We start from the raw sequence: 19008 nt of genomic DNA on the forward strand, positions 1-19008 counted from the left end.
CTAAAGGCCATCAAGGATGGGGCGGACTGGCGGCGGCGCCGACGGGAGGAGAAGAGCTTTTCTTAAAGCAATAAATATAAGCAAATATGATATTCCAAATTGCTAGTTGTTACGAGCAAAAGATTTAACTACAATTGTCAGGTGAAAAACATGCATGCTTTAGTTTGTATTTCATAAATCAACACAATTGTTTATGAGTTGTTTGAATAACGTTAAATATGACAGAGCGTGGAATATATGGTTGGTGTTATAAGACATAATGTGTACATCAATGTAACGTGTTATGTGGGGCATTCTTAGTGGAAAATGTGGTTGATTTGAATGATGAACCCAAGGTTAACTCTTTTAGTTAATGTATGTAACATGAAAAACAAACACTATAATTTATACCTTTCCCATGTTTGATGGTAATTTTGGTTTATATTCTAACTGTTATGAATAAGGGGAGCAATAAAGACTATTTTAGTATATATGTATGCGCGGCAGCCAAGCTTCGAGATGTCGAAGCAACTACAGGTATGTCAGTTAATACAAGTTGTTCCATTCTACATTTTTCAGGGCATGAGATAATAAATAATGCGGGTAACTTGGGGATCTCTCTTGGTAGTAATAGGAAGGAATTTGCCACATCAGTTAATGACTTGTTGGACTTAGAAGCGGATAGAGCCCTGGATTTGATTCGAAATATCATGGCAGTGAAACCTATGAATGACAATGATATTAATAATATAGGTATTACAACACTACAGAGTCTGTGCGAAGATCTTGTTCCCACTACAGGGATAGAAAAGGAGTTAGAGAACGATGAGGCGGATACGGTTTCAGAGGGGTATGTGACCCCTTTGGACCCACAGGTTTCCGCTCATCCGGTGATTAATCATGAGGTGTAGGATAAACCAAAACGATTGTCGGAGTAAATGGCCACGGGTAGCCTAACCGACTCCCCCTGGCTCTTCGAAAAATTATCAGGCCAATCGAGCCTTCAAGCATCCAGAGCATGGGGCCGCCTTCCTCTGGCCGGCTATCCCTAAGGCCGACTACCAGAAGGCGACCCGGCCTCAAAAACCTTCCCGAAGAAAGCTACGAGATGGCCGACTCCAGGAAGCCGGCCCCAAGAGGACCGACTCCCAGAAGCCGGCCAAGACTGCACCCACCAGGGCTGCACCCACATAACGGCGATAAGACGGGGCATGGCCGCAGTACAGCCTACTACCCCCGAATCCCGGAACATGCATGGCCACAGGGCACCGTACGGGTCAGCCATCCCCCGTCCGGCGCGGCACTGTAGCCATGTCGACCTCGATGTCACCCACGACAGGCGCCAGTACGGCCCGCGGGCGGCGGGCCCCTTTAGCCAGAGAGACGCTCGAAGGCGGCGCGACCTCCCCTAGTCGGCCTGGGGCGTAGCCGGCTCCCAATAGCCGGCTACCTCCCTCCCTCGAAACATGTGCATCATTAAGGAGACAAGACGAGGTGAGGGTACAGTGAGAGCCCGCAAGGCGGCGACACTGTAGCCACGCTCACCCCGACAAAGCCCTCGTCATCAGGGGCGAGGCAACAGTAACCAGCCGCCAACAAGGCCCCCAGGCGGTGGGGCCAGCCTGTCGGCCAAGAGGCCGGCAGCCGGCGGGACCCACCAGTCGGCGGGCCCCAATGGCCGGCAGAGAAGCCGGCGAGCACAAACACTGACGGCTGGGACCCGCGCCCAGCCGGATTACCATTGTACCCCTGGGAGGTAGGCCTATATAAATCCCCCGGGACACCCATGCAAAGGGTTGATCTCATAGAGTTTTACACACCACATAGAGAGAAAAGGAGAGCTAGCCTTGCCCTTCTTCTTCTTCTAGCCAAACAGCTCAAGGAGCACTTGTAGCTACTTGTGTTGATCTAGTGATCATGCGGAGACCCGGCAGAGCAGGACTAGGGGTGTTATCTTCACGGAGAGCCCCGAACCTGGGTAAGATCCGCCAGCGTGCATGTCTTTGCCTTATCCCGTTTCCAGGCACCGGCGATGTCTTACTAGCTCCCACAATGATAAGCCACCCGTTGGCATATGTCGCACCTACCACCCGACATTTGGCGCCCACCGTGGGGCCAGGTGCACCGTCGTCCGGAGACCTGTTCTGGACAGGAACCCTTTTCCTCCCCCGCGAGCGTAGCCAGCCCGCTACGCCCGATGGCGCTTGCCCTGACGCGCGGCAAGGCGTCGACGACGCCTACGCGACGAGCTGCCTCGCCGACCTTCTTGGCGAGACTCGCATCTCCGACGAGCCCGCGTCCGACACGGGCACAGACTACACCGATAACCGCCTCGTCAGCCTCCTCGACCAGCTTCACGTCTCCAGCGAGCTTGCTGTGGACTTGGAGTCGGTCGGCTCCACCGACCCGATGCTTGTCGACTCCGACACGGCATCGCTTGACGCCTTCCCCACCGACGTGGTAATCATCGGCGACCCTCTCACTCGAGCCGACAGTGGCAGCAGCACTGTCACTGAGGTGCTGGTCATCAGCCACGGCGTCGTCTCGGGCGAGAACGCCCACGACACCCTACAAGCGGCGCTGCACGACTTGTCTGTCCCCATCCCGGCCGACGCCGACGCTGAGACTCTGGAGGCACGCCGCTTCGCCCTCATCGCGGATGGCCAGAAGATAGCATCCATGAGACGCTTCACTGAGACTCACCAGCGCGAAGTCGACCGCGCCGCCTTCGGTACGCCGCCTCCTGGCGGGCCGAGCCGAGCCGGCCTCGTCAAGAGGCGCGGCGCGGCCATCGCCAGCATGCTGGGAGCAGACCGCCCAGTCTACGCCACGCCACTCGAGAACCTGCGTGCCGCTCAGGCGGCCGCAGAAGAGCTGAACGGGTTGGGGGCTGATGAGCTCCCCTACATGATTAGACGCATCCAGCAGCTAATCGACGCGGCCGCAGAACGGCATGAAGCCGGCGCCCGCGCTGAGAGTCCTCCCCCATGCCGAGAACACGCCGCGACATCCCGGACGCTGACTGCAAGCGGCGCCCGCGCAAGGAAAGACAAGGAGCCGGCTGCTAGCCGCAGCCGGACTCGGATCACCATTGAGCGCGACGCAGAAGGCCGCCCCCGAGCGGTGGAATGACAAGGCAATCCGCCTCCCCCCCCCGCCTCGTGGGGAGAGATATCCCACCCCGCCGCCTGTCACGCATCCGACTCTCGGTGGCCGATTAGGTCACCGCGAAGGAGTCGGCGAGAATGATGCCCGCCATCGGATCGACCGCCTAGCGCGATCCCTGGCGCTAGAAGAAGAAGATGATGTTGGCCCGCCTTGCTTTGGCCCCCGCATCCGCGACGAGCCCTTCCCCAAAGGATTCTCACTCCCCAGAGACACGCCAAAGTACAACGGCTCCGTGAAGCCGGAAGATTGGCTGATCGACTACTCTATCGCAGTCAGCATAGCAAACGGCAACAGGCGCGTTGTCGTGAAGTACGTCCCTCTCACGCTTCAAGGCACGGCACACACCTGGCTGAACAGCCTCAAGCCCTATAGCGTCAACAGCTGGCTAGACTTCACGGAAGTCTTCGTACGCAACTTCACCAGCACATACAAGCAGCCTCCCAAGCCCCGCCAGCTCTCCTTATGCGTCCAAGGGCCCAGCGAATCGACTCGCGACTACCTCACGCGTTGGGCCGAGCTCCGCAACTCCTGCGAGGGGGTGCACGAGGTTCAAGCCATAGAATACTTCACCGCCGGGTGCCGAGAGGGCACCCTCCTCAAGCACCGACTCCTCTGCGACGAGCCGACTACCCTCGACAAGCTGCTGATCATAGCAGACAAGTACGCCACGGCCGACTCCTCGATGAAGACCGAACTCCGAGTGGACGCCTCTGGAAAGGTGCTCGCTCCGGCTCCCAAGATGCCGGCTGGTGACTCCAACCGACGCCCCTACCAGAACGACCACAAGCGCAAGGCCCCCATGCCGCCTTCCACCAGTCGGCAAGTCGCCACCGTCGAAGACGAACAGCCCGAAGAGCGGCCCGCTCCCAAGAAGAAGGGCGGCAGGCCGGCTTGGCAGCCGGCCTTCTCCTACGAGCAAACTCTCGATGCCCCCTGCAAGTTTCACAGCGACGCGAAGCCGTCCAACCACACGACCCGAAAGTGCCACTAGCTCACGCGGATCTCCAAGGGCGAGGGGCTGGTGCCGCCTCCGCCTCCCGGCCGGCCGCCTCCAGCCCCTCAGCAGCCGGCTGTTCGACCAGCAGTCGGAGCCATTCAGGATGAGTTCCCAGATGAGCACGCCGCCTACGTCGTCTTCACGAGCCAGATTGAAGACAAGCGCAGTCGGCGCCGACAGCACCAAGAAGTCAACGCGGTCGCCTCCAGCAACCCCGAGTTCATGCATTGGTCTGAAAGGCCTATCAGCTGGAGCTGGGCCGATCACCCAGAGGTGATGCCGTCTCCTGGCTCCTACGCATTGGTGTTGGACGTCACCCTCGCGACGGAGAGGAGAGCTGCCCGTTTCTCCCGCGTGCTGATTGATGGTGGAAGCAGCATCAACATACTGTACCGCGACACCATGGAGAAGTTGAACCTCAAGGCGAAGCAGCTCATGCCAAGCTGGACTGTGTTCCATGGCATCGTACCCGGCCTGTCATGTTCCCCAGTCGGCAAGATCAAGATGGATGTTCTCTTCGGAGACAAGGATCACTTTCGCCGAGAAGCGATCTGGTTTGAAGTGGTGGATCTAGAAAGCCCTTACCACGCCTTGCTTGGCCGACCAGCCCTGGCCAAGTTCATGGCTGTGCCCCACTACGCCTACCTCAAGATGAAGATGCTGAGTTCGAAGGGGATCGTCACTATAGCCAGAGACTACAAGAAGTCCATCGAGTGTGCTGCAGCCAGCAGCCGACTGGCCGAGTCCCTCGTGGTTGCTAAAGAGAAGAAGATGCTGGACCGAGTCGTGGCCATGGCCGGCAAGCAGTCGGCCCTGTCCCCCAACCCCAAGGAATATGATGCTCGGGGCTCCTTCGAGCCGGCCAAGGAGACAAAGAAGATACCTCTGGACCCGGAGAACCCGGAGAGGTTTGCTGTCATTGGTGCAAACCTGGACAGTAAATAGGAAGGCGAGCTCGTCGACTTCCTCCGTGAGAATCGGGACATCTTTGCATGGTCCCCAAAGGACAGGCCGGGTGTTCCGAAGGATTTCGCCGAGCACAAGCTACCCGTCCGAGCGGACGCGAAACCAGTCAAGCAGCCTCTCCGCCGACTGTCGGAGGAAAAAGAAGGATCATAGGAGAAGAGATAGCCCGGCTCTTGGCCGCCGGCTTCATTATGGAGGTGTTTTATCCAGAGTGGCTTGCCAACCCGGTCTTGGTGTTGAAGAAGAACAACAAATGGCGTATGTGTATAGATTACACCAGCCTCAACAAAGCCTGCCCCAAAGATCCGTTTGCCCTACCACGGATCGATCAAGTGATAGACTCCACAGCCGGATGTGAGCTTTTGAGTTTCTTGGATGCTTACTCAGGATACCACCAGATCAAGTTGGACCCAGCCGACCGCCTGAAGACCGCCTTCATCACACCATTCGGAGCTTTCTGCTACCTGACTATGACATTCGGCTTGAGAAATGCCGGTGCCACTTTTCAGCGTTGCATGCAGAAATGCCTCCTCAAGCAACTCGGCAGAAATGCCCACGTCTATGTAGACGATATTGTGGTGAAGACGGAGAAGCACGACACCCTGCTGGAAGACCTCAGAGAAACATTTGCCAACTTGTGCCGATTCCAGATCAAGCTCAACCCCGAGAAATGCGTGTTCGGAGTACCAGCCGGCCAGCTTCTAGGCTTTTTGGTCTCCGAACGCGGCATTGAGTGCAACCCAGTGAAGATCAAGGCCATAGAGAGAATGGAGATTCCTACCAAGTTGCGAGACGTTCAGAAGTTTACCGGGTGCCTGGCCTCCCTAAACCGCTTTATCAGCCGGCTAGGGGAGAAGGCTCTCCCCCTGTACCGACTCGTGAAGAAGTCCACCCACTTCGAGTGGAACGACCAAGCAGACCAAGTTTTCCACGAGTTGAAGAAGATGCTGACCACACCACCTGTCCTGGCAGCCGACTGAGAAGGAGCCCATGCTCCTCTACATTGCTGCGACTAGCCGAGTGGTCAGTACAGTCATCGTGGTCTAGCGCCCAGAAGAAGGCCGAGCTCAGTTAGTCCAGAGGCCGGTATATTATTTAAGCGAAGTACTGTCCACCTCGAAGCAAAACTACCCGCATTACCAGAAGATGTGCTATGGAGTGTACTTCACCGCCAAGAAGCTAAAGCCCTACTTTCAATAGCATCCCATCACGGTCGTATGCACTGCCCCGCTTGCCGAGATCATAGGCAGCCGGGATGCATCCGGCCGGGTGGCTAAGTGGGCCATTGCGCTGACTCCTCACACGATCTTCTACCAGCCCCGCACCGCCATCAAGTCCCAAGCATTGGCCGACTTCCTTGTCGACTGGGCCGAGACCCAGTACCTACCGCCGGCTCCCGACCCCACTCATTGGCGGATGCACTTCGATGGATCCAAGATGCGCACCGGCTTGGGAGCCGGCATCGTCCTCACCTCTCCCAAGGGCGACAAGCTCAGATACACATTGCAAGTCCATTTTGCCGCCTCCAACAATGTGGCTGAGTACAGGCGCTCATACACGGGCTCCGGCTAGCCAAAGAGCTCAGCATACGCCGGATCCTGTGTTATGGCGACTTGGATTTGGTGGTCCAGCAGTCATCTGGCGACTGGGACGCCAAGGACGCAAACATGGCGAGCTATCGATTCCTCGTCCAGCAAATCAGCGGATACTTTGAAGGGTGCGAGTTCCTCCACGTGCCACGGGCCGACAACGAGCAAGCAGATGCCCTGGCACGGATCGGCTCCACCCGACAAGCTATACCAACCGGTGTCTCTCTCCAGCGCCTCCTCAAACCGTCTCCAGAATCGGACTCTATCTTCGTACCGCCTGCCCCTGATGCAGTCGGATCCGACTGGGGGAACCCAGCAGGCGGCTCGGGGACTTCGACTAGCGGCCCGGGGACTACAGCAGTCGGCCCAGGGACTGCAGCAATCGGCCCGGGGACTGCAACGACACAACAGGCGGTGGCCGACTCCAACTCTCCACCACCCAACCCACCCACCCAGGTCACAGTAGCCGTACTGACAACAGAAGAAGTCACAGCTCCATCATGGGCCCAGCCCATCCTCAACTTCCTAGTAAACAAAGAGCTGCCGGCTGATGAGATCTCGGCAAGACTAGTTCAACGTCGAGCCGGAGCATACGCAATAATAAACAGAGAACTTGTTAAGCGTAGCGTCACTGGAGTCTTCCAGCGCTGCGTCGAGCCAGAGAAGGGCATAGCAATCCTCAAGGATATCCACCAAGGCGAATGCGGACACCACGCGGCCTCAAGATCACTTGTCGCCAAAGCTTTCCGCCATGGTTTCTTCTGGCCGACTGCTTTGGAAGACGCCAAGGAATTAGTCAAATGCTGCAAAGGATGCCAAGTCTTCAGCTCCAAGCAACACCTGCCGGCTTTTGCACTCAAGACCATCCCCCTCACCTGGCCCTTTGTCGTTTGGGGGCTGGACATGGCGGGCCCATTCAAGATAGCCCGCGGTGGCATGACACATCTGCTTGTCGCCGTGGACAAATTCACCAAGTGGATTGAAGCAAAGCCAATCAAGAAGCTGAACGGGCCGACTGCCGTGACATTCATCGCAGACATCACTACTCGGTATGGTGTACCACACAGCATCATCACCGACAATGGCACGAATTTTGCCAAGGGAGCACTGGCACATTTCTGCGCGACATAGGGCATCCGACTGGACTTAGCGTCCGTTGCCCACCCGCAGTCAAACGGCCAGGTCGAGCGAGCAAACGGCCTCATCCTCTCCGGCATCAAGCCCCGACTGGTCGTACCACTGGAGCGTTCGGCCGGCTGCTGGCTCGATGAGCTTCCGGCTGTCCTCTGGAGTCTATGTACTACCCCGAACAAGTCAACCGGCTTCACTCCTTTCTTCCTTGTATATGGTGCCGAGGCTGTCATCCCAACTGACATCGAGTTCGACTCGCCTCGGGTCACCATGTACACGGAGGCGGAGGCCAAGGAAGCTCGAGAAGACGGCGTCGACCTGCTGGAAGAAGGCCGGCTGTTAGCACTCAGCCGGTCCGCCATCTACCAGTAGGGTTTGCGCCGTTACCACAACCGGAAGGTCAAGCCAAGATCCTTCCAAGAAGGCGATCTTGTGCTCCGGCTGATCCAGCGAACAGCCGGCCAACACAAGCTCTCGGCCCCTTGGGAAGGCCCTTTCGTCATCAGCAAGGCCCTAGGCAACGACTCCTACTACCTGATCGACGCACAGAAGCCGAGAGCACGCAAGAGGGATGATTCCGATAAGGAGTCAGAATGACCATGGAACGCCAATCTCCTGAGAAGATTTTACAGTTAAAAGCAGTATGCATCATGCTACCTTTTTGTATTAAGTACAAGACAACGGGCCCCCCGAGGCGCACTCGGGGACTGCCCTCCTTTATCTATGAATGACGAGTGTCATACCCATGAATGTACTATTGCATTTGATTCTCTATCTGGCACCGGGTTCGACTAGTCGGCCCGGGGACTGGCCGCCTTGAGTTATATTAAAAGTTCTACCTGAAGTCAGACAAGTAGTGTGCCAGCACCCGAGCCCTCTCTTGTCGTAAGTCACAGCTCGAAGAACCGACTGTCCGACTGGCAAGAGCCAAAGGCAGGAAAGGATGCCCACACGAAAAACGGCTAAGGACTAACGAACTTATATAACACAAGCCGGCCTCCCACCACGCCTACCGGCTGTCAGAACAGCCGGCTAGCCGGTTTCCCAGTCACTTCGCTACAATCCAAGAAAGCTAGAGTACTTGCCCTCCCAACTGGCCAAGCACTTCTCCAGCCACAGACTGCAGAGCAGCTGTCTGGCTAGGAAGGCGGCAACCAAGGGAGGGCGGCAAAGGAATCAGCCAAAGGATGAAAAGCAAAGAACAATGGAAAGCCAAACACATGCATGATTATATTTACACATAAGGCCTTCAACAGGCCGGCAGTCAATATAGTTTGAATACACCCCCAGTGGGTGGAACTACGCAAGCTTAACGAAATATTGTTCAAAGAGTAATAAAACAGGAAAGTAAAGGCGGCAGATTAGACTAAGGGCGCAGCAGGGAGCCGGGCTGGTCGGTGGAGACGGCTGCGCCGGCTGGAGGAGTGGCGGGCTGGCGAGTCTCGGCTTGATCATCACCGACTGCAGGCGGTGCGCTCGCACGCGCCTTGTTGCTGGAGGCACGGTCAAGCTGAGGCTGGCCGGCTGCTCCACCATCTGGCACGGCGTCTTCACCCTCCTCCTCCTCCTCCTCGCCCTCGTCGCTGGAGTCGATCTCCTCCGTCGAGTCCTCGCCATCTGCTGGGTTCAGCCTGAACCACTCCTCCGGCTGGGCAACGTCGTTATCATCCACCTCAGGAGCAAAGGCGCTGGTGTCGGTGTAGTCAGCGATCGCCAAGGCACACTGGATGATAGCCGGCCACGCCGGCTCCAGCTCCGTGTCGGCCTCCTGCCGCCAGGTGGCCAGCTGGTCCAAGCTCAGCTCAGGATACCAGGCTTTGACGAACTCCAGCGCCCGCCTGGCGCCTGACCGAGCTGCAGAAGCCTTCCAGGCCTCGAAGCGGTCGGCCGCTACCTCCAGCCAGTTGGCAGTCCGACTGGGGGTGCGGGGAATCACCTCGCCGGGCCAGAGAGCGGCCAGCACCTGCGCCCCAACACGCTGAAGCCGGCGGAGCATGCGGTGAGCCGGCTGGAGGCGGGCTTGTATCGCCTGGAGCTGTTCCTCAAGCGACCGGCGAGCGTTCGGCGCGATCTCAGCGCCAGCCTGCCTTTGCGCCTCGCGGTGGGCCTCGATGACCTGGTTGGCGGCAGTAGAGTAGCCAGGGAAGTACTCTGCACAAGAAAGAAAGAGAAAGAAGAGAAAAATACCAAGTTAGAGAGTGAACCAAACGGCAAGCGGCAAGCAAGGAACGAAGAAGAGGGCGGCCTACCGTCAACCAAGTCTTTGATCTGGCCGTAGCCGTTGATCAACGACTGCCTCGCCTCGGCCCAGCTCGCCGCCTCGGTCTCATATTTGGCTTGGAGGGCGGCTTCGCTATCCTGCACCGCCTTCAGGGCCGCCTTGTGGCTCTCCTCCTGGTCGGCCAGCTTCTTGACCAGGCGGTCATGCTCCTGAGCCAAGGCGTCGAACTCGGCTTCCTTAGCGCGAAGGGCGGCCTGGGTCCCACCCAGCTGCTCCCTCAGTTTGGCGTTGGCCGCTGCAGATATGGCAAAGAAGAAAAGAGCAATAAGAAAGAAGTCGTCAAGAAAGATCCGACCCGACTGCTCAGCAGTCGGCCCGAATCTCGGGGACTACACCCAGTGGGTGCGCTGACGCGCCCCCACGTGAGATAAAAGATGAAGCACTTACCCCGGCTCTCAGCTAGATCAGCAGTCTTCTGGGTCAGCTCCCGAGCCTGGGAGTTGAAGGCAGCCGCACGGAGGTTGTGGTAGTCCTGCAAGTCGGACAGAGAAGCGAATGAGAACAAGATAGCAAACAAAGCCTACTAAGAAGTTCCAAGCCGCCTGCTCAGCAGCCGACTCGGAACTCGGGGACTACACCCAGTGGGTGCCCTGACGCGCCCCCACAGAAGAAACCAAGATCAAGAAGCAAAAAACGGGAAGACTTACCCGAATGGCCGCCCATGTCGCGAGGAACTCGTCATTATACTGCCTCAGCACTACAGCCTAGGACTGAAGCCGGTTCCGGACTTCTTGCGCCGCCACATTCACCACGGCCGTCCCACCACCCGGCGTCCACCCCGAGCTGGCGCTGGCCGTCTCCACGTCCTGGGCCGACGAGCTGGAGCCCGCGGCCTTCTGCGGGTCCGGAGCCGAAGTTGCCTTCCCCGCGCGCTGGCGCGATGGTGACTGGACCATGTAATGCCCCAAGACCGACGCTCCAGAAGTCTTCCAGCTGCCTTGTTGTCGCCGTGTGTTTTATTTTTATTTGTTGCATTCATCATTGCATCATCCGCATTGCATCCGCATGTTTTCTTAAAACTCTTAGTTCGTTCGTAGTTGCCGCGTCTCTCTGTTGTCCGTTCCGAGGCCAACCGGGTTTTTTGAGTCCCTCTTGTCTGGCCGCTTAATCTCTTTGCTCAGTGCTCAAACCCCTCACTTGCTTGTCCGAATCTTCTCCGAACTCGACCCGGGCAGTCATGACCGTTGGGTCCGGATCATCCCCTAACATCTGTAAAACATCTCCGTTTTCTTATTTGGACTCCCTATCTATTTTTTTCTCGACCGCCCGATTACGATCGGACGGACCGAGTTAATCCCTACCCTAATCCCCTACCTATTTAAATAGACCAACCCTAAATTCTAGGGGATTTGTCCCTGCCGCCGCCGCCGCACTCATCTCCCACCTCGGGATCCCCTCGCCCAATCTCCTTGGATCCCCTCGCCCAGCCAACCACCGAGCGCCAGCCTCCTCGGATCTGAGGCCTCCCCAAGCCGCTGCCTTGCCTCCACTCGGTCAGCACGCGCCACCGGAGCCTCGAGCTGCTGCAGCTCCAAGCGCCTCGCCTCTGCACCCGCCCCGATGGCCTCCTCTACCCCGGTCTCTTCTCCCATGGATCCCTCCTCCTCCTCTGCGTCGAGACGCCCGAGTTCCTTGCCTGCTGTCCGCCGGAACGAGCAGGAGCTCGTCCATGGTGCCTCCTTCTGCTTCCCCTGCCGCAGGGCTACATCGCCCCTGCTCGTCTTCATCTCGCGCACTGCGTCGCCTCTCCTCCTCCGCAACCCCAAGCACCCCTCGCGAGCCCCTGCTTCCTCGCGCTCCATCGTTGCCCCGCTCGTGCAAGCCTCCTCTGTTCGCCGCTATGGACGCCGCCATCCGAGCTCCTCAAGCCGACGCCGTCCAGGGTCCCGACGACCTCGCCGTCCTGGCCTCCTCCGCCGTGCCGGCGAGCGCGACGCCGGAGCCCCGCAGGTCGCCGTGTCTCCTCCTCCCGTCCTTCTCCTGCTCGCCTCCCCTCTGTCTCTCATCCCTCTCGTTTTCTCTCTGACTAGGAGCACCAACTGCCGCCACCATCGCCGGAGATGGGCTCCCGACGCCCAGGTCCGCTCGGATCCGGCTGCATCCGCGCCATCCCGGTCGCCAAGTCCCGCGCCGCTGTCGTCTTCACGAACTGCACTGAGCGCAGTCGAGCCCTGCTTCCCCTGCGCGCGCTCCCTCCTGTGCGTTCAGATCGAGCAGAGCAGCTCGCCCGACCCCTCGCCCGTTGACCGATCCGGCTGGGTCACAGCCACCCCAGGCCCAGCGCCCCCTTCCGGCCTCACCTCACCACCGACTGGGCCGAGCCCATGGGTGAGAAGCCCTCCAGCCCTCTCCTGTGCACTTTTGGCCCAGCCTGCATATTCGGCCCGCATGTGTTTTTTTTTCTTGCCTCTGCGAATTTAGTATTTATCCAGGAATTACAGATTTTGCACAAAAGTACCTAGTCTTCATGCATATAATAACTCATTAACCGTGCATCGGATTAAAATGTTTTAAACATGTAAAGTGCTTGGAATTTCATCTAGTTTCATAATATGCCACTCTCATCCATGTTTAAAATGTTTAGATTGCTGTTTGATTAAATTTGCTAAATGCCATGTTAAAATGATTTATTTCATAACTAAATAACCGTAGCTCGAATTTAAATAAACTTTATATGTAAATGGGGTAGAAAAATGCATAGATTAACATGGTGCACTTTATTTTCCTGTTTAACAACAATAAAATATGGTTTTAGGCAGATCAGTACCAAATCTAAAATATGCATGTGGGGATTTTCCGGAATTGTTGTTTGTTATTTCCGGCCTCATTTAACTTGCTTCAATAGTTAGTTTATTTATGCTTCACCCTCTTGCCATGTTTAACAACATTTAATATTGTTGGGTACATAAACAAGAGCGATACTAAATAACTTGAATGTGGTGTTTCGTCAATATGCAACTCGTTGCATATTGAGCTCCACTTAATTTGTAGTATTGTTTGTTGCATTTTGCCATGCCATGCTCATTAAATCGGATATGCATCATACTTGATTGTGCATCATGCCATGTTTATGTGATGATTGTTTACTATGTTGTTTGTTTCTTTCCGGGTTGCTTCTCTCGTTAGCTTCGGTTTCGTTCCGGAGTTGTGAGGATTCGTTCGACTACGTCCGTTTGTCTTCTTCATGGACTCGTTCTTCTTCCTAGCGGGATTTCAGGCAAGATGACCATACCCTCGAAATCACTTCTATCTTTGCTTGCTAGTTGTTCGCTCTATTGCTATGCCGCGCTACCTACCACTTGCTATATCATGCCTCCCATATTGCCATGTCAAGCCTCTAACCCACCTTTCCCAGCAAACCGTTGTTTGGCTATGTTACCGCTTTTGCTCAGCCCCTCTTATAGCGTTGCTAGTTGCAGGTGAAGTTGAAGTTTGTTCCTTGTTGGAGCATGAATATGTTGGGATATCACAATATCTCTTATCTTAATTAATGCATCTATATACTTGGTAAAGGGTGGAAGGCTCGGCCTTATGCCTGGTGTTTTGTTCCACTCTTGACGCCCTAGTTTCCATCATACTCGTGTTATATTCCTTGATTTTTGCGTTTCTTACGCGGTTGGGTGATTTATGGGACCCCCTTGACAGTTCGCTTTGAATAAAACTCCTCCAGCAAGGCTCAACCTTGGTTTTACCATTTGCCTACCTAAGCCTTTTTCCCTTGGGTTCTGCAGACTCAAGGGTCATCTTTATTTACCCCCCGGGCCAGTGCTCCTTCGAGTGCTGGTCCAAACCGAGCGATGTCCGGCGCCCCCTGGGCAACCAGGGTCTATGCCAACCCGACGTCTTGCTCATCCGGTGTGCCCTGAGAACGAGATATTTGCAGCTCCTATCGGGATTTGTCGGCACAGCGGGTGGTCTTGCTGGTCTTGTTTTACCATTGTCGAAATGTCTTGTAAACCGGGATTCCGAGACTGATCGGGTCTTCCTGGGAGAAGGAATATCCTTCGTTGACCGTGAGAGCTTATAATGGGCTAAGTTGGGACACCCCTGCAGGGTATAAACTTTCGAGAGCCGTGCTCGCGGTTATGTGGCAGATGGGAATTTGTTAATGTCCGGTTGTAGAGAACTTGACACTCGACTTAATTAAAACGCATCAATCGCGTGTGTAGCCGTGATGGTCTCTTTTCGGCGGAGTCCGGGGAGTGAACACGGCTTTCGGGTTATGTTTGACGTAAGTAGGAGTTCAGGATCACTTCTTGATCATTGCTAGTTGACGACCGTTCCGTTGCTCCTCTTCTCGCTCTTATTTGCGTATGTTAGCCACCATATATGCTTAGTGCTTGCTGCAGCTCCACCTCACTACCCCTTTCCTACCCTTAAGCTTAAATAGTCTTGATCTCGCGGGTGTGAGATTGCTGAGTCCTCGTGACTCACAGTTACTTCCAAAACAGTTGCAGGTGCCGATGATACCAGTGCAGGTGACGCAACTGAGCTCAAGTGGGAGTTCGACGAGGAACTTGGTCGTTACTATGTTTCGTTTCCTGATGATCAGTAGTGGAGCCCAGTTGGGACGATCAGGGATCTAGCATTTGGGGTTGTCTTCTTTTATTTCGGTTCCGTACTCGGACCTTGATTGTACTCTGAATGATGTATGATTTATTAATGTATTGTGTGAAGTGGCGATTGTAAGCCAACTCTTTATCTCATTCTTGTTCATTACATGGGATTGTGTGAAGATGACCCTTCTTGCGACAAAACCACAATGCGGTTATGCCTCTAAGTCGTGCCTCGACACGTGGGAGATATAGCCGCATCGTGGGCGTTACAGACCACCAGGTCCGTCCTCATAGCCGGCTCGCCCCCAGCTGATTGCGCAGGCGGCGCGTTAGGCCGGCTGCCTTGGGCCACCCCAGTCGGCGAGGGAGGTGCCGCCTCCCTCTCCTGGACGACGACGTCCTCCTCCTCTCCAACCCCGGCAGGTCGCCGTCGGCTTCCTCCGGCAGGGGCTCCGGGATCTCGGGCGCCGCGACACGCAGGGGGTGACAAGCAAGGCCCCCTCCGCTGTCGCTGCGGCTGCGGCCTCCGCCTGGGCCTTGGCCGCCGCGTCGGCACGTGCCTTCGTCGACTCCTCCGCCTCCTCCTGCGCCGCCTTGGCGGCAGCCGCCCTCAGCTCTTCCGCCTCCCGCTCCTCCCGCGCCTCCCGCGCATTTCGCTTCATCGCCGCTTGAAGCTCGGCGCGGGGGTCCACACGGCGGGTGCTCCCAGATCCTCCCGGCGATCCAACCACGGAGGCGGCAGCAACCCGCTCAAGAGAAAGCGGAGCCCTGATTTTTGAGACAAGACAAGGATTCAGAAATCGACAAGAAAAGAAGAAAGAGTATGCAAGAGAATCTACACTTACGCCGAAACCGTTTGCGGCTGCTTCACCACCTTGCGGAAGTGGGCCGCCTTCGCGGCCGCCTCATCCCGTCTGGTCACCGCCGCCCCGCCCTTGGGCTTCTTCGGCCGACTACCGAACAAGCCCGACGCGGCCCGGCGCTTCTGCGCGCCGCCCCGAGCAGGTGGCGCGGCAGAGGAACCCGCGCCATGGTCGGACGCCGGCTGGCGGCGTGGGACGATTTCCGCCTTGTCGTCATCCGGCCAGTCGTCGAAGCTGGCTCCAAGCCCGGAGCCGCCCGCGTCGCCGCCTGCTTTGCCGCCTCCCGCCTCGGTGTTGTCATCCATGGCGGCCGCCCCCAAGTCGGGGTCCTCCAAGTCATGCTCCGCCCGGTCGGGGAGAAATCGGCAATCCGCCCCCGCTATCCCGGCCGCGAGTCGAAGGAGAGGGCTCTGCCAAGACGTGCCGACTGGTCAGAGTCGGCCAAGAAAAACTTGGTGACAAAACTAAAAGAAGAAAGGATAAAGAAAGCATACCATAGGTGGGGGATGAGCACGGGAGTACGGCTCCTTGCCAAACCACGACTCTGCGGAGAGCTTGCAGTTCGCGAGATAATTCACCATATGAGCCACCTCGTCATGAAGCATCTCTTTGGTGCACATCCGACTCGGATCAAGTTGGCCGCTCATCTGACAGATCAGATGAGGGTGGCCTTGAAGCGGGAGCACCCGGCGCACGACGAAGGCGGCCAGCAGGTCGGACCCAGTCAGGCCCTCCGACTGGATCATTACCCGGAGTCGGGCGACGGCGGCGGCTCCAGCCGGCGACAGCGTCACGGCCCGATAGGACCACTGGGGCCGCCTCCCAGCCGGCGGGCCGGCTATGTAAGCCGGCAAGTTGACGTAGTCGCCTTGCGGGGCGATGTTCTTCACGTAGAAGTACGAATTCTGCCAGCGCTTCACCGACTGGATCAGCGTGATGACGGGGAAGGGGTTGTCGGCTGCCGGCCTCCGCATCGCGACGAAGGCGCCGCTCTGAGCCGGCACGCCCTGCATGCGGGTGCCGAGCTTGGTTTGGAAGAATTCCTCCCAGAGCTCGAGGGTGGGAAGAACGCCAAGAAAGCCCTCGCACAGAGTGACGAAGGCGGACAGCAGCACCACCGTGTTTGGAGTGAGGTGGTGCGACTGGAGCTGATAAAACTCGAGGAAGAAGCGGAAGAAGGCGCTCGCGGGCAGACCGAGGCCGCGCAGGAAGTGCGAGCAAAATATTACCCGCTCGCCTTCCTCCAGCGCCGGCGTGATCTCCTTCTCCGGCGCGAGACGGACCCGCACCTGGTCCTTGCCGGGCAACCGCCGCGTCTTGCGGAGGAAGTCGATGTGGTCCGTATGGACGTTGGAGCCGTCCCAGTCCCCGTCGCACTGCATGATGGCGAGAAGCTGGCGAGAAAGGGTGCGGCGGCGGAGAAAGCACGACCCCGTGGCGGCGAAGCTGCGGGGTGGTGCGAAGATTGGTGGGACGGCGCGGCGGCAAGATGCTGCTGCGACGGAAAGGAGGAGGAAGAAGATGGCGGAGAGAGGACGAGCGTGCGAGCGTCTACCGCTTCCCCTCCTCCCCCTACTTATAGCCTCGTGCGGTGAAGCCGAGGAGGCGAGGCGTGGGGGGGAACGTGGGATTAACTGCGCCCACTCCCCCACGTCCCGCGATTATTGCGCCCTAACGACGTGCAAAAACTGCCGCCGAAAGGCGTGCGGCCCGCTTTGGGCCACAGAGAATCCGCGCCTGGGCCTAGGCGTAGGAGTGGTGGCACCCCGGCCTGCGGCGACGTCCTGTCGCGCGCGTGGGTTGGCAGGCTTTCTTCAGCCGGAGGATGCCACGTGGTTCGCGGGCGGCGAGCGGCCGGCCCGCGGCCCGGCGCGCGCACCAACCGACTCCCGCCTTCAGACTTCAGAAGTTCCGCCAAGACGGCGCACCCAACCGAAGCCGGCTCCTAGCAGCTGGCTCGTCAAGATAAGAAGCTGACCGAGCTTCTCGACCTCCTCTCAGCCTCGAAGCCCAACCAGCTTCGGGGACTACTGTCGGAGTAAATGGCCACGGGTAGCCTAACTGACTCCCCCTGGCTCTTCGAAAAATTATCAGGCCAATCGAGCCTTCAAGCATCCAGAGCATGGGGCCGCCTTCCTCTGGCCGGCTATCCCCAAGGCCGACTACCAGAAGGCGACCCGGCCTCAAAAACCTTCCCGAAGAAAGCTACGAGATGGCTGAATCCAGGAAGCCGGCCCCAAGAGGACTGACTCCCAGAAGCCGGCCATGAAGAAGACCGACTCCCAGAAGCTGGCCAAGACTGCACCCACCAGGGCTGCACCCACATAACGGCGATAAGACGGGGCGTGGCCGCAGTACAGCCTACTACCCCCGAATCCCGGAACATGCATGGCCACAGGGCGCCGTACGGGTCAGCCATCCCCCGTCCGGCGCGGCACTGTAGCCATGTCGACCTCGACAGGCGCCAGTACGGCTCGCGGGCGGCGGACCCCTTTAGCCAGAGAGACGCTCGAAGGCGGCCCGGCCTCCCCTAGTCGGCCTGGGGCGTAGCCGACTCCCAATAGCCGGCTACCTCCCTTCCTCGAAACATGTGCATCATTAAGGAGACAAGACAAGGTGAGGCTACAGTGAGAGCCCGCAATGCGGCGGCACTGTAGCCACGCTCACCCCGACAAAGCCCTCGTCATCAGGGGCGAGGCAACAGTAACCAGCCGCCGACAAGGTCCCCAGGCGGTGGGGCCGGCCTGTCGGCCAAGAGGCCGGCAGCCGGCGGGACCCACCAGTCGGCGGGCCCCAATGGCCGGCGGAGAAGCCGGCGAGCACAGACACTGACGGCTGGGACCCGCGCCTAGCCGGATTACCATTGTACCCCTAGGGGTAGGCCTATATAAATCCCCCGAGACACCCATACAAAGGGTTGATCTCATAGAGTTTTACACACCACATAGAGAGAAAAGGAGAGCTAGCCTTGCCCTTCTTCTTCTTCTTCTAGCCAAACAGCTCAAGGAGCACTTGTAGCTACTTGTGTTGATCTAGTGATCATGTGGAGACCCCGCAGAGCAGGACTAGGGGTGTTATCTCCACGGAGAGCCCCGAACCTGGGTAAGATCCGTTGGCGTGCATGTATTCGCCTTATCCCGTTTCCAGGCACCGGCGATGTCTTACTGGCCCCCACAATGATAAGCCACCCGTTGGCATATGTCGCACCTACCACCCGACAACGATCCTGGAAGAGGAAGGTTTACCCCACATCGGTAGTTCGTAGGAGTGCGAGAGTCAAAAAAAGAAAAAAAGAAATTATGATGAAAAATGAAAGGGATCTTTTGGAATAGCAGAGGTCTAGCAGACTTGGCTAAAAGGAGATTCCTTGCGAAAACGTCGGTAGAATAGCAACTCGATTTTTATTGCCCTACTTGAGATAGGCAGAGATAACTTCACGTCACAATTCCTCAATACCATTTCATGAGGGGTTGATTTC

This window comes from Triticum aestivum, chromosome 6D (genome assembly GCF_018294505.1).
Source record: "Triticum aestivum cultivar Chinese Spring chromosome 6D, IWGSC CS RefSeq v2.1, whole genome shotgun sequence".
Lineage (NCBI taxonomy): Eukaryota > Viridiplantae > Streptophyta > Magnoliopsida > Poales > Poaceae > Triticum > Triticum aestivum.